Below are 22,373 nucleotides of genomic sequence, written 5' to 3' on the forward strand. Positions count from 1 at the left end.
TGGCCTTTGATGAAGCACCTGTAGTAGTTAACTAGCCTAAGGAATGATCTCAACTCAGTGTCCTTGGCTGGCGGTTACCACTCTAAGATGGCATGCACCTTGCCTTCATCCATGCATATCCTGCCACCTCCCACTATATGGCCAAGGAATGGGATCTCCTGCTGGGTGAATGAGCACTTTTCCCTCTTGAAAAATAGCTTGTGCACCCGTAACACCTCGAACACCTATCTGAAATGGTCTACATGATCTCCCAAAGTCTGGCTGTAGATCACAATGTCATCTAAATAAACCATAACAAATCGATCAAGGAATGACTAAAGTACCTTGTTCATAAGGGTGCAGAATGTTGCTGGGGCATTCGTGAGTCTGAAAGGCATCACCAAGAACTCATACGAACCATACCGAGTGACACATGCTATCTTTGGCTCATCTCCCTATGCAATCCTGACTTGATAGTAGCCCGACCTCAAATCCAGCTTGGTGAACCACTTTGCGCTCCCAAATTGATCGAACAAGTCTGCAATGAGTGGGATGGGGTATTTGTTCTTGATGGTCAGCTTGTTCAAAGCCCGGTAGTCTATGCACAGCCACAACGACCCATCATGCTTGTGCTGTAATAGAATCGATGCACCATAGGGTGCCTTCAATGGCCTGATGAAGCCAGCATCAACTAACTCTTTGAGCTGCTTCTTTAACTCCTCCAACTCTAGTGGGGACATTCGGTAAGGGGCTTTAGCTGGTGGCTTGGCCTCAAACAGCAGCTCGATCTTGTGGTCCACCTCTCTCTTAGGTGGTAGCTGACTAGATAGCTTTGCAGGCATCACATCACTAAAGGTCTTCAGCATCTTTAGTACCTCCAAGGGTGACTCGATCTTCTTCTCTCTTAGCTCATCATATTTCAGGGCTGCCAAGAAGGTGTCTTCTTCCCTGTTTACCGCCTTGGCAAATTGGATGGCTGACACCACCCACGACCCAACTTCAGACCCTGTTCTCAATGGCACTAGGCATTGGCACCGTGCATCCAAGATGTAAACACAATAAAAAAAAGGCACAAGGAGGGTGTTAATTCGAACAAGGAAATCCAACCCAATCACAAACTCGTAGTCGTCAAGCGGTATTACCACTATGGTCTTTTTGACTTTCCAGTCTCCAAGCTGCAACTCCACTCCCCGTGCTATTCCAATGGCTGGAACTTCCTTGGAGTTCACCGTTTTAATTGTACGAGTCCCTTTCTACACCTTTAGTTCGAGTTTTCGGGCTCCATCACCTGAAATAAAAAGATGTGAGGCACTTGTGTCCATCAATGCACTCACCTTCTGACCCGCAACCATCAGATCCGTAAACATCAACCCCTTTGGCTTGTGGCTCCCCTTACTCTAGACAGCATTAAGCACCAACGATCTAAGCTTTGTTGCCCTTCACTCTAGCTCCTCGTCAAACTCCTTGTCTACAGTAGCCAGCTTGCCCTTTTGTGGGAAATTGTGTGCTATGTGGCTCCCTCCATATAGGTAGCATGCTAGTGGCTCTCGGTCCCCCTTCGCTTTCCACTTGCCTGCTGGTGGCTTCCTCTCGCCATCCTTGGTTGAACGGTCTCGATCCCCATCCTTGGACTACCGATCACGGTCCTTCCCCTTCGACTACTTCTTTCGGTCCCTATTGTCCTTGCCCTTACCCTTGGGCTTGGAAGACTCAAACTTGTTCAGAGGCTTGAACTCTATCAAGGCCTTGGCAGTAGTCATGGCTTTAGCCAAGTCATGAACTCCCCTCTGTTGTAGCTCATGCTTCACCCATGGCTTCAGCCCATCCATGAAAGCAAATAAGGCATCCTTCTCACCTAGATCAGAGATCTGTAGAATCAGTTTAGAGAATTTTTAGACATACTCCCTTATGTCAGCTTGCTGGCCAAGTCGACGTAACTTTGCCAGCACCTCATCATCGACATACTCTGGGTAAAATTACACTCTGAACTCTTTTTGGAACTCTACCCAGGTTTTAATCTTGGTGCTCCCACGCCTAACATCATCACACCTACGGCTCCACCACAATAAGGCTACATCAGTGAGATACATAGCAGCGATGCTTACCTTTATCGCCTTATCTTGCATGCCCATGGCCTAGAAGTACTACTCCATACCCCAAAGGTAGTTGTCTACTTCCTTAGCCGCCCTAGTCCCCTTAAACTCCTTAGGCTTGGGGACATCCAATCTGGACTTGGACACTCCAGCAAACATGTCATTCCTAATGGTAGTTTTGCAAGCAACGAGCTCACTAGTAAGCTCTTCCATCCACTGGCGCATGGCCTCCATGCCATCGAGCAAGGTCAGCACTTCAGCCTCCAAGGCCCTATTCTTTTCGGTGAACACGTCCAAGCCTTTGTTGAGAGTAGCTTGCAGCTCACTTTGGATCTCTTCCCTCATGGAGTCTAGCGATGCAATGTGAGTCTCTACCTCCTCAAGCTTCTCCTCCATGTCACCTATGGTCATCTCCACCTTGGCTAGCCTACCATCCATGGTAGACCATATGTCTCTAGAACTGGCTTTCCTACCTCTTCCATGCCCATGCTCATGGGCCTCTGGTTGTTGGTTAGCAGCGCCACTTTGGGATGCCATCTCTTCAATCATGATCTAACCTGCACAACACAAACACACAGAATCGAACTTGCTCTGATACCAACTATCACGGACTCCGACCTTAGACTCAGAATCCATGTGGCCTTAAGCTTGGAATCTCCTTCTTTATGCCTAAGTCAGCCTAAAACACAAGCGTGCGAGCACTAGAACAATGGGAAGGACTGATTACACAAGTTAAAGAGAAACAAGATAACAAGGCAGAAAGCTAGAAATGCCCTTGTATTCACTGAAACAAAAGTGTTTGATGGTGTACAAATGAGGGTGGAGCAGCCCTCTATTTATAGTTGAGGCTCCAACTACACTTAATGGAAATATCCCTAGAATAAAGGCTAAAATCATGGGATTACACATATTACAATCAATCAGGATTCTATCTCCTGATTTCTAGGGTCAACCAAATCTGCTAGGAGGCTCCTGTTGATCCTGCATGCTTCTAGAAGCTTCTCTTGCGTGTCTAGCACCTTGGACCCTTCTGGATGTGGTACAAGCAGCTTGTATGCCAGGCCTTGGCCTCACAGGCTGGCTCGTAAGCTGGGTGGGTGTTCTGACCTCGTCTCTTAGGCCTTGCATGCAAATACCCGTCAGTGCACCTGGTTTGGGGGCCTCAACCTCTGGCTCACCTGCTGGTGCGCCTGATGTGCCTGGAGCACCTGCCTAGGGCATGAAAATCGCATATGCATCGACCATCATTGGCACAGGCTACCTTTTGGTATGGGCACTTGCCTTGACTGCCATCAGCACAAGCTGGCCCATGGTGCAGGCGGTTGCTTCGATCACCATCGGCACATGCTGGCCCTTGGTGCGGGCGGTTGCCTCGACCACTATCGGCACAAGTCGGCCCTTGGTGCGGGCGGTTGCCTCAACCACCATCGGCACAAGATGGCCCCTGGTGTGGGCGGTTGCATCGAACACCATCGGTACATGCTGGGCCATGGTACGGGCGATTGCCTCAACCACCATCGACACATTCCAAGCCTTAGTGCAGGCGGTTGCCTCGAACACCATCAGCACATGATTGGCCTTGGTGCAGGTGATTGCCTTGACCACCATCGACACAAGATGGCCCCTGGTGCAGGCGGTTGCGTCGAACACCATCGGCACATGCTGGGCCTTGGTGCTGGTGTCACGTCCTAGGTGGGCGTGCCAGGCACATCAAGTACACCAGCAGGCGAGCCAGAGGTTGAGGCCCGTAGACAAGGCGCACTGGCGGGTATTTGCACGCAGGGCCTAGGAGACAAGGTCAGAACGCCCGCCCAGCTTACGGGCCAGGCCGTGAGGCCAAGGCCTGGCATACAAGCTGCTTGCACCATATCCAAAAGGGCCCAAGGTGCTGGACACGCAAGGGAAGCTTCTAGAAGCATGCAGGATTAGCAAGAGCCTCCTGGCAGATTTGGTTGACCCTAGAAATCAGGAGTTAGAATCCTAATTGATTGTAATCTATGTAATCCCATGATTTTAGCCTTTATTCTAGGGATATTGCCATTAAATGTAGCTGGAGCCTCAACTATAAATAGAGGGCTGCTCCACCCTTATTTGTACACCATCAAACACTTCTGTTTCAGTGAATACAAGGGCATTTCCAACATTCTGCCTTGTTATCCTGTTTCTCTTTAACTTGTGTAATCAGTCCTTCCCATTGTTCTAGTGCCCGCACGCTTGTGTTTTAGGCTGACTTAGGCATAAAGAAGGAGATTCCAAGCCTAAGGCCACACGGATTCTGAATCTATTGTCAGAGCCCGTGACAGTTGGTATCAAAGCAAGTTCGATTCTGTGTGTTTGTGTTGTGCAAGTTAAATCGTGATTGAGGAGATGGCATCCCAAAGTGATGCTGCTAACCAATAACCAGAGGCCCAGGAGCATGGGCATGGAAGAGGTAGGAAAGCCAATTCTAGAGACATATGGTCTACCATGAACGGTAGGCTAGCTAAGGTGGAGGTGACCATGGACGACAAGGGGGAGAAGCTTGAGGAGGTAGAGACTCACATTGCATTGCTAGACTCTATAGGGGAAGAAATCCAAAGTGAGCTGCAAGCTACTCTCAACAAAGGCTTGGACATCACCCAAAAGAATGGGGCCTTAGAGGCTGAAGTGCTGACCTTGCATGATGGCATGGAGGCCATGCGCCAGCGGATGGAGGAGCTTACCAGTGAGCTCGTTGCTTGCAAGACTGCCATTGGGAATGGCATGTTTGCTTGAGTGTCCAAGGCTAGATTGGATGTCCATAAGCCTAAGGAGTTTAAGGGGACTAGGGCAGTCAAGGAAGTAGACAACTACCTATGGGGTATGGAGTAGTACTTCCAGGCCATGGGCATGCAAGACGAGGTGATAAAGGTAAGCACCACTGCTATGTATCTCACTGATGTAGCCTTATTGTGGTGGAGACGCAGGTGTGATGATGTCAGGAGTGGGAACGCCAAGATTGGAACCTGGGCAGAGTTCCAAAAAGAGTTCAGAGAGTAATTTTACCCGAAGTATGTCGATGATGAGGCACGGGCAAAGTTACGCCGGCTTAGCCAGTAAGGGGACATAAGGGAGTATGTCCAAAAATTCTCTAAACTGATGCTACAGATCTCGGATCTAGGCAAGAAGGACACCTTATTTGCTTTCATGGATGGGCTGAAGCCATGGGTGAAGCATGAGCTACAACGAAAGGGAGTTCATGACTTGGCTAAAGCCATGACTACTACCAAGGCCTTGATAGAGTTCAAGCCTCTGAACAAGTTCATGTCTTCTAAGCCCAAGGGTAAGGGCATGGACGATAGGGATCGAAAGAAGCAGTCCAAGGGGAAGGATCGTGACCAGGAGTCCAAGGATGGAGACCGAGATCATTCAACCAAGAATGGCGAGAGGAAGCCACTAGCAGGCAAGTGGAAAGCAAAAGGGGACCGAGAGCCACTAGCAGGCAAGTGGAAAGCAAAGGGGGACCGAGAGCCACTAGCATGCTACCTATGTGGAAGGAGCCACATAGCATGCAATTGCCCATAAAAGGGCAAGCTGGCTGCTGTAGACAAAGAGTCTGACGAAGAGCCAGAGTCAGGGGTAGCAAAGCTTGGGTCGTTGGTGCTCAATGCTGTCCAGAGTAAGGGGAGCCGTAAGCCCAAAGGCTTGATGTTTACAGATTTGATGGTTGCAGGTCAGAAGGTGAGCGCGCTGGTGGACACAAGTGCCTCACATCTTTTTATTTCAGGTGATGGAGCCCAAAAGCTCGGACGAAAGGTGCAAAAAGGGATTGGTGCCATTAAAAAGATGAACTCCAAAGAAGTTTTAGCCATTGGAGTAACACGAGGAGTGGAGTTACAGCTTGGAGACTGGAAAGGCAAGGAGACCATAGAGGTAATACCCCTTGACGACTATGAGTTTGTGATTGGGTTGGATTTCCTTGTTCGAATTAACGCCCTCCTTGTGCCTTTTGCCAATTATGTTTGCATGTTGGATGCACGGTGCCAATTACTAGTGCCATTGAGGAGAGGGTATGGAGTTGGGTCACGGGTCATGTTAGCCATCCAATTTGCCAAGGCAGTAAGCATACAAGAAGACACCTTCTTGGCAACCCTAAAATATGATGAGCCAAGGGAGAAGGAGACCAAGTCACCCTTGGAGGTGCTAAAGATACTAAAGACCTTTAGTGATGTGATGCCCATAAAGCTGCCTAGCAAGCTACCACCTAAGAGAGAGGTGAACCACAAGATCGAGCTAGTGTCCAAGGCCAAGCCACCAGCTAGAGTCCCTTACTGAATGTCCCCACCAGAGTTGGAGGAGTTAAGGAAGCAGCTCAAAGAGTTAGTTGATGCTGGCTTCATTAGGCCATCGAAAGCACCCTATGGTGCATCGGTTGTATTCCAGTGCAAGCATGATGGGTCGTTGCAGCTGTGCATAGACTACCGAGCTTTGAACAAGCTAACCATCAAGAATAAGTACCCCATCCCACTCATTGCGGACTTGTTCGATCAACTTAGGAGTGCAAGGTGGTTCACCAAGCTGGATTTGAGGTCGGGCTATTATCAAGTCAGGATCACGAAGGGAGATGAGCCAAAGACAGCATGTGTCACTCGGTATGGTTCGTATGAATTCTTGGTGATGCCTTTCGAACTCACGAACGCCCCAACAACATTCTGCACCCTTATGAACAAGGTACTTCAGTCGTTTCTTGATCGATTTGTTGTGGTTTATATGGATGACATTGTGATCTACAGCCAGACTTTGGAAGAGCATGTAGACCACTTGAGATAGGTGTTTGAGGTGTTATGGGCGCACAAGCTATTTATCAAGAGGGAGAAGTGCTTATTTGCCTAGCAGGAGATCCTATTCTTTGGCCACATAGTGAGAGGTGGTAGGATACGCATGGATGAAGGCAAGGTGCATGCCATCCTGAAGTGGCAACCTCCAGCCAAGGTCACTGAGTTGAGATCATTCCTTAGGCTAGTTAACTACTACAGGTGCTTCATCAAAGGCCACTCAGCAATAGCCATGCCATTGATTGACTTGCTCAAGAAAGAGAGAGCATGGGAGTGGAGCGCAGGGTGCCAGGAAGCCTTTGATAGGTTGAAGCGGGCTGTGATCGAGGAGCCAGTCTTGGCCTTGCCAGACCATGACAAGCCGTATAAGGTGCACATAGATGCACTAGACTTTGCCATAGGGGGCGTGTTGATGCAGGAGGGACATCCAGTCGCATTTGAGAGCAGGAAGTTGAACGAGATTGAACGCAAGTACACGGTCCAAGAGAAGGAGATGACTGCAGTGGTGCACTGCTTGTGCACTTGGCGCCATTACCTATTGGGGTCGAGGTTCATGGTTAGGATGGACAATGTGGCAACCAGCTACTTCCAGACACAGAAGAAGCTGTTCCCCAAGCAAGCGAGATGGTAAAATTTTCTTGTGAAATTTGATTTCCAGATGGTGTACAAGCTGGGGTGGGCGAACCTAGTGGCAAACGCCCTGAGCAGGAAGGCTAACCTTGCTGCCATTAGCCAACCAGAGTGGTCACTGGTGCCACACATTAAGGAGGGACTTGCGCATGATCCTACAGCCAAGGCTCTTATGGAGTATGCCCAGCAAGGTAAGACTGTTTGTGCCGCAGCACAGGAAGCTCCGCAAGCAAGTTTTGCAAGAATGTCATGACTCAAGGTGGGCTGGACACAGGAGTGAGCCGCACCTTGGTGCTGATCGAGGACTGGTACTACTGGCCATACATGAGGGACGATATGGAGGCCTATGTGAAGACTTGTCTTGTGTGCCAATAGGACAAGATGGAGCTCAAGAAACCAAGGGGTCTCTTGGAGCCATTTCCAGTGCCAAAGCGACCATGGGAGAGTGTTTCTTTGGAATTTATATTCAGTTTACCCAAGATAGAGGGGTTTGGAAACATCATGGTAGTGGTGGACAAGTTTTCGAAGTATGGAATTTTCATTCCAACAACCAAGGAGTGCCCAGCTGAGGAGGCAGCTCGATTGTTCCTGAAGAACATGGTTAAGTACTAGGGAGTGCCGAGGACCATTGCTAGTGATCGAGATGGGCGTTTCACGGCTAGGTTCTAGACTGAGTTGTTCAAGCTGTTGGGGTCAGACTTGAACTTTTCCACCAGCATGCATCCGCAGACCGATGGGCAGACAGAACGAGTGAATGGACTGTTGGAGGTCTACCTCAGGCACTATGTGAGTGCCACACAAAGGGACTGGCCAAAGCTTTTAGATGTTGCACAGTTTTCCTACAACTTGCAAAGGAGAGAGGCAACGAACCAGAGCCCATTTGAGGTTGTGACAGGCAACAACCACTAACACCTGATTCGATTGCTACAGGTTATATAGGGCTGAATCCAACAGCTTACAAGTTTGCCAAGGCATGGCAGGAGCAAACTGACTTGGCCAGAGTTTGTCTACACAAGGCAGCCAAAAGGTCAAAAAAAGTGGGCAGACCAGAATAGGTGAGACGTGCAGTTCCAGGTTGGAGACTTGGTGTTGGTGAAGCTGTATTCCACTGTGTGCCACCGGGGGCTGCACAAAGGCCTAGTTCAAAGGTATGAGGGACCTTTCCAAGTAGTCAAGAGGGTAGGCAAGGTTGCCTACAAGCTGGATATGCCACCCAAGTTGAGGGAACACCCAATGTTCCATGCGAGCATGCTCAAGCCGTTCCATGAGGATAAGGGAGATCCAGGATGGGCAGTGTCAAAGTAAGCACCATTGGGAACAAGGGCATCATATGAGAAGGAGGTCCACAGCATCATAGCTGACCGAAAGGTGAGACAGAAGAACTATCAACCAAGACAAGAGTACTTGTTACGTTGGAAGGGACTTCCAGACAGTAAGGCAACCTGGGAACCGATGATGACTTATGATAGTTCAAGGACCAGATCAGGCAGTACCATGCAGAAGACACAATGAGGGCATTGCACAATCAGGTGGGGGAGAATATCACACCTTGGGAGGGCACTCCAGGCACATCAAGTGCACCAGTAGGTGAGCTAAAAGTTGAGGCCCGTAGACCAGGTGCATTGGTGGGTATTTGCACGCAAGGCCTAAGAGACAAGGTCAGAATGCTCGCTCAGCTTGCAAGCCAGGCCGTGAGGCCAAGGCCTGGCATACAAGCTGCCCGCACCACATCCAAAAGGGTCCAAGGTGCTGGACATGCAACGAAAGCTTCTGGAAGCATGCAGGATCAGCAGGAGCCTCCTGGCAGATTTGGTTGACCCTAGAAATCAGAAGTTAGAATCCTGATTGATTGTAATTTGTGTAATCCCATGATTTTAGCCTTTATTCTAGGGATATTGGCATTAAGTGTAGCTGGAGCCTCAACTATAAATAGAGGGCTACTCCACCCTCATTTGTACACCATCAAACACTTCTGTTTCAGTGAATACAAGAGCATTTCCAGCATTCTGCCTTATTATCCTGTTTCTCTTTAACTTGCATAATCAGTCCTTCCCATTATTCTAGTGCCTGCACACTTGTGTTTTAGGCTGACTTAGGCATAAAGGAGGAGATTCCAAGCCTAAGGCCGCATGGATTCTGAGTCTAAGGTCGGAGCCCGTGACACCATCACCATGCGCCATCATGTGCCATTGATGGTCGAGGCCTTGGCTGAAGTTTGAGTTTGAGCCACGGTGCACATGCTGGGCTCGGGCATGTGCTGGTGTCGCATTTTTTTTGCCCGAGGCACCATCGTCGAAGCATCACCGGAGAACCTGACCGATGGTATTAGAGATTCCGACGATTGGGGGGGCCGGGGGGTGTGCGCACATGATGTGTGATGGGTGCTGGTACTTAGCCCTTATATTGGCCCCCTATCCCTCATCAAACCTCAAAAACTCACACCCCCTTAAAGAGCATTAGAAATTTTGCAGGTTTGTTGCCAGTAGCCATTCAAGTGTCTGAAATGGGGAGACTTTTTTCAAATTTTCACAAAATTTTCTCCACTTCAAGTTTTTAGCTGAAATTTTTTGTGCATGCCAACAAAAATACAAGATCATGTGTGCAAAATTTGGGGCCAAAACTCCTAAAAAAATTAAAAAAAATCTTGAACCATAAAAAGTTTTGAAAATCATGAAAAATAGAAAATGAGTCGTCTTGCCACAAAACTTCACATGAAGGCTTAGGGGACCATTGTATGAATTTACAAGCCATAAAAATAGCATTGGCACGGCAGAAATATGAAGATGTGCCTAAACCCACCTACCTCCCGATCAATCAATGGCTTATGCATGCCGTCTCTCTGGCCGACGTAGTGCCCCCCGCTCGTTTCGTAGGTTGACTTAGGCATACGGAGTTCATTCCCAGTCTAAGATCAGACCAGATCGAGGTGTAGCAGGACCCGCAGCGGGATCGACAGCACGCAGAGGGGGGTCAGGTCGATCCCTGGCTTGCGCATTCTGCCTCTCTGGTCGGTTGAGTGCCTGCACACTCATTTCGTGTGTTGACTTAGGCATACGGAGTTCATTCCCAGTCGAAGCATACGGACCGGACCGAAGGTTGAGGTAGCAGGACCAGCAGCAGGATTGACAACACACAGGGGGGATAGGGTCGATCCCCGGCTTGTGCATTCTGCCTCTCCGGTCACCTGAGTGCCCGCATGCTTGTTCCATGGGTTGGCTTAGGCATACAGAGTTCATTCCATGTCTAAGCCCCAGCCGGATAGAGGGTTGTCGCAGCAGGACTGGCAGCGGGATCGATAGCATGCAGAGGGGGACCGGGCCAATCCTCGACTTACGCATTATGCCTTTCTAGCTGACTCAGTGTCTGCACACTCGTTTCATGGGTTGACTTAGGCATATGGAGTTCATTCCCAGTCTAAGCATACGGAGTTCATTCCCAGTCTAAGATCAGATCGGCAGCAGCACGCAGAGGGAGATTGGGCCGATCCCCAGTTTGTGCATCCTACCTCTCCGACTGGTTAAGTGCTCGAACGCTCATTTCATGGGTTGATTTAGGCATACAGAGTTCATTCCTGATCTAAGCCCCAATCGGATCGAGGGACTTACAGCGGGATCGATAGCACGTAGAGAGGGACCAAGCCGATCCTCAGCTTGTGCAGTCTGGCTCTCTGGTCGGCTGAGTGCCTGCACGCTCATTTGTGGGTTGACTTAGGCATACGTAGTGCATTCCCGATCTTGACTAACCAAGGGCCAAAGGCTATCGACGGCATTTGGGGCAACAACCGAGGGGGACCAGCAGTGGGATCCTTGGTCAGCTCACGCATCCGGCCTCCAACGATCGATTTTGTGCCAAAACAAAAATTTGAAGGCCGACCAGGGCGGGAGGCGGACCGTCCACGTCGTCACCATCCGAACACTTCACCAAACCATTCAATCGGTAGGAGCGACAGGCAGTGTGTACAAAGGGTAGGGACGTAGTCAACGCGAGCTGATGACTCGCACTTACTAGGAATTCCTCATTGAAGACCAACAATTGCAATGATCTATCCCCATCATGATAAAATTCCAAATATTACCCGGGCCTATTGGCCAAGGCTATAGACTCGTTGAATACATCAGTGTAGCACGCATGCGGCCCAGAACATCTAAGGGCATCATAGACCTTTTATTGCCTCAAACTTCTTTAGCCTAAGCGGCCATAGTCCCTCTAAGAAGCTAGCCATGAAGGATCACCTCCGCGTAGCTAGTTAGCAGGCTGAGGTCTCATTCGTTAACGAAATTAACTAGACAAATTGCTCCACCAACTAAGAACTGCCCTGCACCACCTCCTATAGAATCAAGAAAGAGCTCTTAGCCTGTCAATCCTTACTATGTTTGGACCTGGTAAGTTTCCTCGTGTTAAGTCAAATTAAGCCACAGGCTCCACTCCTGGTGGTGCCCTTTCGTCAATTCCTTTAAGTTTCAGCCTTGCGACTATACTCCCTCCGGAACCCAAAGACTTTGATTTCTCATAAGGTGCCGACGGAGTCCTAAAAGTAACATCCGTCGATCCCTGGTCGGCATTGTTTATGATTGAGACTAGGATGGTATCTGATCATCTTCGAGCCCCCAACTTTTGTTCTTGATTAATGAAAACATCCTTGGCAATTGCTTTCGCAGTTGCTTGTCTTTCATAAATCCAAGAATTTCACCTCTGACTATGAAATACGAATGCCCCTGACTATCCCTGTTAATCATTACTCCGATCTTGAAGGCCAACACAATAGGACCGAAATCCTATGATGTTATCCCATGCTAATGTATACAAGCGTAGGTTTGCTTTGAGCACTCTAATTTCTTCAAAGTAACAGTGTCGAAGGAACGACCTAGGCAATTAAGTCCAAGAGCGCATCACCGACAGTAGGGACGAATAGATCGGTGCTCACATGAAACCCACCTACCTCCCAATCGATCCATGGCTTGCGCATCCTACCTTTCTGGCTTGCGTAGTGCCCGCCTGCTTGTTTCGTAGGTTGACTTAGGCATATAGAGTTCATTCTCAATCTAAGATGGGATCGGACTGAGGGTTGTAGCAGCAAAACCCGCAGTGGGATCAGCAGCATGTAGAGGGGGGTCGTGTCGATCCCCGGCTTGCACATTTTGCCTCTCTGGCCAACCGAACGCCCATATGCTCATTTTGTGGGTTGACTTAGGCATACAAAGTTCATTCCCAATCCAAGCATACGGAGTTCATTCCCAGTCTAAGCATACAGACCGGACCGAGGGTTGTAGCAGCAGGATCGACAGTAGTAGGGGGGACCGGGTCGATCCTCGACTTGCGCATTCTGTCTCTCCAGCCAACTAAGCGCCCGTATGCTTGTTTCATGGGTTAGCTTGGGCATACGGAGTTCATTCCATGTCTATGCCCCAGCTGGACTGAGGGTTGTGACAGCAAGACCGACACCGGGATCGACAGTAGGATCGGCAGCACGCAAAGGGGGAACGGGCTGATCCCTAGCTTGGTTATTATGCCTCTCTAGCTGGCTCAACGCCCGCACGCTCGTTTCATGGGTTGACTTAGGCATACGGAGTTCATTCCCAGTCTAAGCATACAGAGTTCATTCTCAGTCTAAGATCAGATCGGCAGCAGCACGTAGAGGAGGATTGAGTCGATCCTCGGCTTGGGCATCCTGCCTTTCCAGTCGATTGAGTGCCAACATGCTCGTTTCGTGGGTTGACTTAGGCATACGTAGTGCATTCCCGGTCTCGACCAACCAAGGGCTAGAGGCTATCGATGGCGTTTGGGGTAACAATCGAGGGGGACCAGCAGTGGGATCCTTGGTCGGTTCACACATCCTGCCCTTGGCGGTCAGTTTGGTGCCAAAACAAAAATTTGAGGGTCGACCGGGGTGAGCAGAGTTTGTTCCCAATCAGGATCAGGGGACGGGGGGCCCCGGGTCAAGCCCAACCCTGGTGGGGGATGGCGTGAAAAGAAAGAAGGTCGGCGGGGAGAGGGACGAATCGAAGCAACAAAAGGGCTAAATCTCAGTGGATCGTGGCAGTAAGGCCACTCTGCCACTTACAATACCCCATCGCATATTTAAGTCATCTGTAAAGGATTCTACCCATCGTTCGGTGGGAATTGAGCTCCAAAGAGGCCTACGCGGCTTGTCTGCCACGGAGGCTGCACCCACGACATGTTCCCTTGAAGGCCATGGGCCCTTACTGCGGGTCAAAAATCGGGCGGCGGGCGTGCGTGTTGCTTCTTTCCTGGATTCTGACTTAGAGGTGTTCAGTCATAATCCAGCGCACGGTAGCTTCGTGCCACTGGCTTTTCAACCAAGCGTGATGACCAATTATACGAATCAACAGTTCCTCTCGTACTAGGTTGAATTACTATCATGACGCCGCCATCAGTAGGGTAAAACTAACTTGTCTCATGACGGTCTAAACCAAGCTCACGTTCCCTATTGGTGGGTGAACAATCCAACACTTAGTGAATTCTGCTTTGCAATGATAGGAAGAGCTGACATCAAAGGATCAAAAGCAACGTCACTATGAACGCTTGGTTGCCATAAGCTAGTTATCACTATGGTAGCTTTTCTGACACCTCTAGCTTTAAATCCCAAAGGTCTAAAGGATCGATAGGCCACGCTTTCACGATTCATATTCGTACTGGAAATCAGAATCAAATGAGCTTTTACCCTTTTGTTCCACATAAGATTTCTGTTCTCGTTGAGCTCATCTTAGGACACCTGCGTTATCTTTTAACAGATGTGCCACCCTAGCCATACTCCCCACCTAACAATGTCTTCCACCACGATCGATCGATCGAGGCCGGCCTTGGGTCTAAAAGAAGGGGTCGTGCCCTGCCTCTGATTCATGAAATAAGTAAAATAACGTTAAAAGTAGTGGTATTTCAATTTCACCTAGGGGCTTCCATTTATCCTACACTTCTCAAGTCATTTCACAAAGTCGGACTAGAGTCAAGCTCAACAAGGTCTTCTTTCCCTGCTAATTCCGCCAAGCCTGTTCCCTTGGCTGTGGTTTCACTGGATAGTAGACAGGGATAGTGGGAATCTCGTTAATCCATTCATGCGTGTCACTAATTAGATGATGAGGCATTTGGCTACCTTAAGAGAGTCATAGATACTCCCATCGTTTACCTGCGCTTGGTTGAATTTCTTCACTTTCACAGTTAGAGCACTGGGTAGAAATCACATTTGCGTGACCATCCACAGGGACCATCGTAACGCTTTGTTTTAATTAAACAGTCGGATTCCCCTTGTCTGTACTAGTTTTGAGTTGACTATTTGTCGCTCAGGGAAGCCCTCGGTCGGCACGCGGTGAACCACTCTCACTACGGGAGTAGCTCGAGTAGTGCACCGACAGTCGACGAGTTTGAGACTGGGACCCCCGTGCCTAGCCCTCAGAGCCAATCCTTTTCCTGAGGTTACAGATCCATTTTGCCGACTTCCCTTGCCTACATTGTTCCATCGACGAGAGGTTGTTCACCTTGGAGACCTGATGCAGTTATGAGTACGATCGAGCGCGGACGACACTCAATCCTCCAAATTTTCAAGGGCCACCGGGGGTGTACCGGACACCACGTGACGTGCGGTGCTCTTTCGGCCACTGGACCCTACCTCCAACTGAGCTGTTTCCAAGGTGGACGGGCTGTTAAATAGAAAAGATAACTCTTCTCGAGGCCCCTGCTGACGTCTCTGAACTCCCTAACATTACCGTCAGCCACTGCATCCCGGTTTAGGAATTTTAACCCAATTCCCTCTCTGATGCCCTTTCCAGAGGACTTGGGCCCGGTGCGCCGCTGAGAACGCTTCCCCATACTACAATTCGGAGTTCGGGGGCACCCAATTCTCAAGCTGGGCTCTTCCCGATTCACTCGCCGTTACTAGGGGAATCCTGGTAAGTTTCTTTGCTTCCACTTATTGATATGCTTAAACTCAGCGGGTGATCCCGCCTGACTTGGGGTCATGACGCGAGCATCGATCGAGCAATACGGGGGGTCCGAGTGGACAACGAGTGTGTATCACCGGGGATGAGGCATGTCGGGAGCTCCACCACCGATGATCACCGCACTATCGTTGTCAAGGACTCGATTTTGGGCCAACCGTGACCTACGAGAACGAGGGAGGCCATCTTCCGCCCATCCCTTTCCCCCGATGCTCGAAAGACATGGGGTTGGAGAGGGGGCGACGGTGCATGACACCCAGGCAGACGTGCCCTCGGCCTAATGGTTTTGGGTGCAACTTGCGTTCAAAGACTCGATGGTTCACGGGATTCTGCAATTCACACCAAGTATCACATTTTGCTACGTTCTTCATCGATGCGAGAGTCGAGATATCCATTGCCAAGAGTCGTTCAATTTTTTCATGATGAAAGAAGTGCGGTGCCGCCAGGGCACGCACGGTGGACGGGATGGCGACTGTGCGCGCGTTCTATTTTCGTTTTGATTCCTTGGCACGTTTCGCGCTGGGGGTTCATTGTTCGATGGTGGGCGAGATGATGCCGATCGTTCCGCTCACCCCGTAGGGGGGACAGAGCGACCATCGCGCCCTCTTAGGGCTGGAGGGGGCTCGGGGTGAGGGGGCACCCTTGGCCCCTCGATGTTTTGTTAACGCATCCGCGGGTCGTCCGTCGAGTGGGGTTTCGACAATGATCCTTCTGCAGCTTCACCTACGAAAACCTTGTTACGACTTTTCCTTCCTATAAATGATAAGGTTCAGTGGACTTCTCATGACGTCGTGAGCGGTGGACCGTCCATGTCACCGTGATTCGAACACTTCACCAGACCATTCAATCGGTAGGAGTGACGGGTGGTGTGTAGAAAGGGTAGGGACGTAGTCAACGTGAGCTGATGACTCGCGCTTACGAGGAATTCCTCATTGAAGACCAATAATTACAATGATCTATCCCCATCACGATGAAATTTCAAAGATTACCCGAGCCTATCAGCCAAGGCTATAGACTCATTGAATACATCAGTGTAGCACGCGTGCGGCCCAGAACATCTAAGGACGTCACAGACCTGTTATTACCTCAAACTTCCAAGGCCTAAGCGGCCATAGTCCCTTTAAGAAGCTAGCCATGAAGGATCACCTTCGTATAGCTAGTTAGCAGGCTGAGGTCTCGTTCGTTAACAAAATTAACCAGATAAATCACTCCACCAACTAAGAATGGCCTTGCACCACCACCCATAGAATCAAGAAAGAGCTCTCAGTCTGTCAATCCTTACTATGTCTGGACCTGGTAAGTTTCCCCATGTTCAGTCAAATTAAGCCACAGGCTCCACTCCTGGTGGTGCCCTTCCATCAATTCCTTTAAGTTTCAGCCTTGCGACCATACTCCCCCCGAAACCCAAAGACTTTGATTTCTCATAAGGTGCCGACGGAGTCCTAAAAGTAACATCCATCGATCCCTGATCGGCAACGTTTATGGTTGAGACTAGGACGGTATCTGATCATCTTCGAGCCCCCAACTTTCGTTCTTGATTAATGAAAACATCCTTGACAAATGCTTTTGCAGTTGTTCATTTTTCATAAATCCAAGAATTTCACCTCTGACTATGAAATACGAATGCCTCCAACTGTCCTTGTTAATCATTACTTCAATCCCGAAGGCCAACACAATAGGACCGAAATCTTATGATGTTATCCCATGCTAATGTATACAAGCATAGGCCTACTTTGAGCACTCAAATTTCTTCAAAGTAATAGCACCGGAGGAACAACTTGGGCAATTAAATCCAGGAGTGCATCGCCAGCAGTAAGGACGAGTAGACCGGTGCTCACTGTGAGGTGGATCGGCTGACCCAACCCTAGTTCAAACTATGAGCTTTTTAACTGCAACAACTTAAATATACATTATTGGAGCTGGAATTATCGCAGTTGCTGGCGCCAAACTTGCCCTCCAATGGATCTTCGTTAAGGGAGTTAGATTGTACTCATTCTAATTACCAGACTCATAGAGCCTGGTATTGTTATTTATTGTCCCTACCTCCCCATGTCGAGATTGGGTAATTTACGTGCCTGCTGCCTTCCTTGGATGTGGTAGCCGTTTCTCAGGCTCCCTCTCTGAAATCGAACCCTAATTCTTCGTCACCTGTCACCACCATAGTAGGCCACTATCCTACCATCAAAAGTTGATAGGGCAAAAATTTGAATGATGCATCGTCGGCACAAAGGCCGTGTGATCCATTGAGTTACCATGAATCATCAGAGCAATGGGCATAGCCCACGTCGACCTTTTATCTAATAAATGCATCCCTTCTAGAAGTCAGGGTTTGTTGCACGTATTAGCTCTAGAATTACTACGGTTATCCGAGTAGTAGATACCATCAAACAAACTATAACTGATTTAATGAGCCATTCATAATTTCACAGTCTGAATTAGTTCATACTTACACATGCATGGCTTAATCTTTGAGACAAGCATATGACTACTGGCAGGATCAACCAGGTAGCATTCCTTCGGAACGTTGGCACCGCATGGGCCTCGACGCACCAATCGAGTGACGAAGAGAGCTCGACACAGCGCGCAAGCGTCGTGCGTGTCAAGCACGTGAAATGTGTAGCATCAGACGAACGGGAGCCGAGAGCTCGTGCCCATTAAACATTCTATACCCGAGAGCACGATTAAACGTCGGTGCACCAATGTGGCCACGAAGGATTAAGTGGCACGCTTGGGACACCGACCATGATTGACGTCTGACCCGTGGCCCCTCGAGACATGAGATGGATGAGGGATGGCGAGACATTCAGTTTCCATCGATTCAGGTATGCAACACAGGATCCCGATCGTGCCCCTTGGGTACGTCGACCGTATAAGGGGAGATTGAAGAGGATGATGGGTCGATAGTTCAATGCATAGAGCATAGAGCTTACCCACACTCACAACCATAGCACCACTCATATGCCTATTGTGTACAAGTGGTGGCATCCACGTGCGTCGATCCATAACCCACCCGATCGATTACTCGATGAACGAGCATAGGAAACGATGTACGAGGCCATGCCATAACCGCTTGGCACAAGAGAAACACGAGCAAGGGGGACGAGACTGCCCCTACCATCTGACAGGCAACAATAAAGCGACACCACTAATGCTTGGCCTAGCCGGGACAGCACGCGTGAGCTTCGCTGACACCACCCCAGGGGGACATTGCCCGATTCAGGGACTTGTTGCTGGGGTCTCAGGCAGCATCGGCTCCGTGCACGACCTCATCAAGGCCTAGGCATTTTTGTGGTCGATGACAAGGGATCACGAGACTGTCAAATACCGAGAGACCTGGCCGGGCCAAGCCCGTAATCGTGGCTTCTACTCGCACCACCCCAGGGAGCCGTTGCCCAATTCAGGGACTTGGTCTGCGGTCTAGGGCAGCATCCACCACGTGGATGGGCTCGAGCTCGGCTCCCCTTTTTTGCATGCAAGCCAGACGGTCGAGGCCATGGGCACCTGTCGATCACAAGAGCAACCAGCCACCAGATAAAATGATGGGAAGGCATGCACGCCTTGTATTTCACTCAAGGGACATTGCCCTAGGTGTACGCAATGGGAGGCCCATCACGCATACCTACTCCCCCCATGGGGAGAGAGAGGGGGTGTCAGACCACCACCCCCTAAAGAGGATTAAAGATTCTACAGATATGCTACCAGTAGATGTTAAAGTGTCTGAAACGAGGATACTTTTTCCAAACAGGCATATCTCACACCGAGGGTGAGCAGGTGCCGATGGTGGTTGGGGCATGTACCCACACCAAGGGCCAGTGCGTGCCGATGGTGGTCGATGTTACTGCTCGCACCAAGGGCCAGTGTGTGCCGATGCTGGTCGAGGCAACCGCAAGTACCAGCTCGAGGCGTGTGCCCACACTAAGGCCCGGCATGTGCCGATAGTGTTCGAGGCAACTGCTCGCACCAACGCCTGGCATGTGCTGATGGTGTTTGGTGCAACCGCCCACACCAGGGGCCATCTTCTACCGATGCTGGTCGAGGTAAGAGCTCTCACCAAGGGTCGGCTTATGCTGATGGTGGTTGAGGCAACCGCCAGCACCAAGGCCCAGCATGTGTGATGGTGTTTGAGGCAACTGCCCACACCAAGGGCCAGCTTATGTCGATGGTGCTCGAAGCAACCGCCCGTACCGAGGGCCATCTTTTGTCAATGGTGGTCAAGGCAACCGCCTGCACCAGGGGCCAGCATGTGTCGATGGTGTTCAACGTAACCGCCCGCACCATGGGCCATCTTCTGTAGATGGTGGTCGAGGCAAGAGTGCGCACCAAGGGCCAGCTTGTGCCGTTGGTGGTCAAAGTAATTGTCCGCACCAAAGGCCATCTTCTACCGATAGTGGTTTGGCAAGAGCGTGCACTAAGGGTCGACTTGTGCCGATGGTGGTCGAGGCAACCGCCCGTACCAAGGGCCATCTTCTGTCGATGGTGGTTGAGGTAACCGCCCGTACCAAGGCCCAGCACGTGCCGATGGTGTTCGATGCAACCACCCACACCAAAGGCCATCTTCTACCAATGGTGGTCGAAGCAAGAACCTGCACCAAGGGCCAGCTTGTGCTGGCGGTGCTCAAGGCAACCACCCGTACCAAGGCCTAGCACATGCCGATGGTGTTCAAGGCAACCGCCCATACCAAGGCCCAGCATGTACCGATGGTGGTCGAGGCAACCGCCAGCACCAAAGCCCATCATGTGTCGATGGTGTTCGACATAAACACCCACACCAGAGGCCATCTTATACCGATGGTGGTCGAGGTACCTGGCCGCACCAAGGGTCGACTTATGCCGATGGTGGTCAAGGTAATCGCCCGCACCAGGGGCCATCTTCTACCGATTGTGGTCGAGGCAAGAGCCCACACCAAGGGCCAGCTTGTATCGATGGTGCTCGACGTAACCACCCGTACCAAGGGCCATTTTCTATCGATAGTGGTCAAGGCAGCCGCCCACACCAAGGCCCAGCAGGTGCTGATGGTGTTTGATGCAACCGCCCGCACCAGGGGCCATCTTGTGTCGATTATGGTTGAGGCAACCGCTTGCACCAAGGGTCGACTAATGCCAATGGTGCTTGAGGCAACCGCCCGCATCAAGACGCGACACGTGTCGATGGTTTTAAAAGGCAACCGCCAGTACCAGAGGCCATCTTCTATCGATGGTGGTCGTGGCAACTGTCTGCACCAAGGCCTAGCATGTGCTAATGGTGTTCGACGTAACTGCCTGCACTAAGGGCCATCTTGTATCGATGGTGGTCGAGGCAACCGCCCGCACCAAGGCTTGACACGTGCTGATGGTGTTCGAGGCAACCGCCCATACCAAGTCTCAGCATGTGCCGATGGTGGTCGAGACAATCGCCCGTACCATGACCTAGCATGTGTCGATGGTGTTCGATGCAACCACTCGCTCCAGGGGCCATCTTATGCCGATAGTGGTTGAGGCAACCGCCCGCACCAAGGTCCGACTTGTGCTGATGGTGGTCGAGGCAACCGCTCACACCAAGGGCTAGCATGTGCCAATGGTGATTAAGCCAACCACCCACACCGATGGTGGTCGAGGTAAGTGCCCGTACCAAAGGGCAGCCTGTACCGATGATGGTCGATGCATATGCCATCACCATGTGCCATCATGTGCCATTGAAGTTCGAAGCCTTGGCTGAAGTTTGATTTTAAGCCATGGTGCACATGCTGGGCTCGGGCATGTGTTGGTGCCTCATTTTTTTTGCCCAGGGCACCATCACCGAAGCATCACCGGAGAACCTGACGGGCGGTATTGGGGGTTTCGGCAATTGAGGGGCTGGGGGTATGCGAACATGATGTGTGATGGTTGCTGGTACTTGGCCCTTATATTGGCCCTTTATCCCTCATCAAACCTCAAGAACTCACACCCCTTTAAAGAGCATTTAAGATCTTATAGGTTTGCTGCCAGTAGCCATTCGAGTGTCTGAAATGGGGACACTTTTTTCAAATGGTCACAAAATCTTCTCCACTTCGAATTTTTAGCTGAAATTTTTTGTGCATGCCAACAACAATACAAGGATCACGTCTACAAAATTTGGGGCCAAAACTCCTTCTAAAAAAATTTTAAAAACTCTCAAATGTAAAAAGTTTTAAAAATCATGAAAAATAGAAAACCAGTCGTCTTGCCATGAAACTTCACATGAAGGGTTTGGGAACCATTGTATGAATTTACAAGCCATTAAAATGGCATTGGTATGGCAGAAATATGAAGATGTGCCTAAACCCACTTACCACCCGATCGATCCACGGTTTACGCATCCTGCCTTTCTGGTCGACGTAGTGCCCGCACGCTCGTTTTGTAGGTTGACTTAGGCATATGGAGTTCATTCCCAATCTAAGATCAGATCGGACCGAGGGTTGCGGTAACAAGACCCGTAGTGAGATCGGCAGCACGTAGAGGGGGGTCGGGTCGATCCCCGGCTTGCGCATTCTGCCTCTTTGGTTGACTGAGGGCCCGCACGCTCGTTTCATTGGTTGACTTAGGCATACGGAGTTCATTCATAGTCTAAGCATACGGAGTTCATTCCCAGTCTAAGCGTACGAACTGGATCAATGGTTGCGATCGCAGGACCAGCTGTAGGATCAGCAGCATGCAGGGGGGATCGGGTCGATCCTCGACTTGTGCATTCCGTCTCTCCGACTGGCTGAGCGCCCGCACGCTCGTTTCGTGGGTTGGCTTAGGCATACGAAGTTCATTCCATGTCTAAGCCCCAGCTGAAATGAGGGTTGTGGCAGCAGGATCGGCAACGAGATCGGCAGCACGTAGAGGGGGATCAGGCCAATCCCCGACTTACGCATTATGCCTCTTTGGTCAGCTGAGCACCTGCGTGCTCATTTCGTGGGTTGACTTAGGCATACGGAGTTCATTCC

The 22,373-nt window shown here is 50.3% G+C and overlaps 2 non-coding genes and 2 pseudogenes across 2 annotated transcripts; all 4 read right to left on the reverse strand.

Annotated features, from left to right (window-relative positions):
* Positions 1 to 11,299: 11,299 nt before the first annotated feature.
* Positions 11,300 to 12,597, reverse strand: LOC149517418 (18S ribosomal RNA; annotated as a pseudogene).
* Positions 12,598 to 13,489: 892 nt separating this feature from the next.
* On the reverse strand, positions 13,490 to 15,468 carry LOC149517419 (25S ribosomal RNA; annotated as a pseudogene).
* A 229-nt stretch (positions 15,469 to 15,697) lies between these two features.
* Positions 15,698 to 15,853, reverse strand: LOC149517420 (5.8S ribosomal RNA). Its single transcript, XR_016344436.1, has one exon. It is a non-coding gene; the product is annotated as a 5.8S ribosomal RNA (ribosomal RNA).
* Positions 15,854 to 16,147: 294 nt separating this feature from the next.
* Positions 16,148 to 17,955, reverse strand: LOC149517421 (18S ribosomal RNA). The gene has a single exon (XR_016344369.1). It is a non-coding gene; the product is annotated as an 18S ribosomal RNA (ribosomal RNA).
* Between the last annotated feature and the right edge of the window lie 4,418 nt (positions 17,956 to 22,373).

The sequence above is a fragment of the Durio zibethinus genome, chromosome 8 (assembly GCF_047325235.1).
Source record: "Durio zibethinus cultivar Kanyao isolate XHJ-2024 chromosome 8, ASM4732523v1, whole genome shotgun sequence".
NCBI classification, from domain to species: Eukaryota; Viridiplantae; Streptophyta; class Magnoliopsida; order Malvales; family Malvaceae; genus Durio; species Durio zibethinus.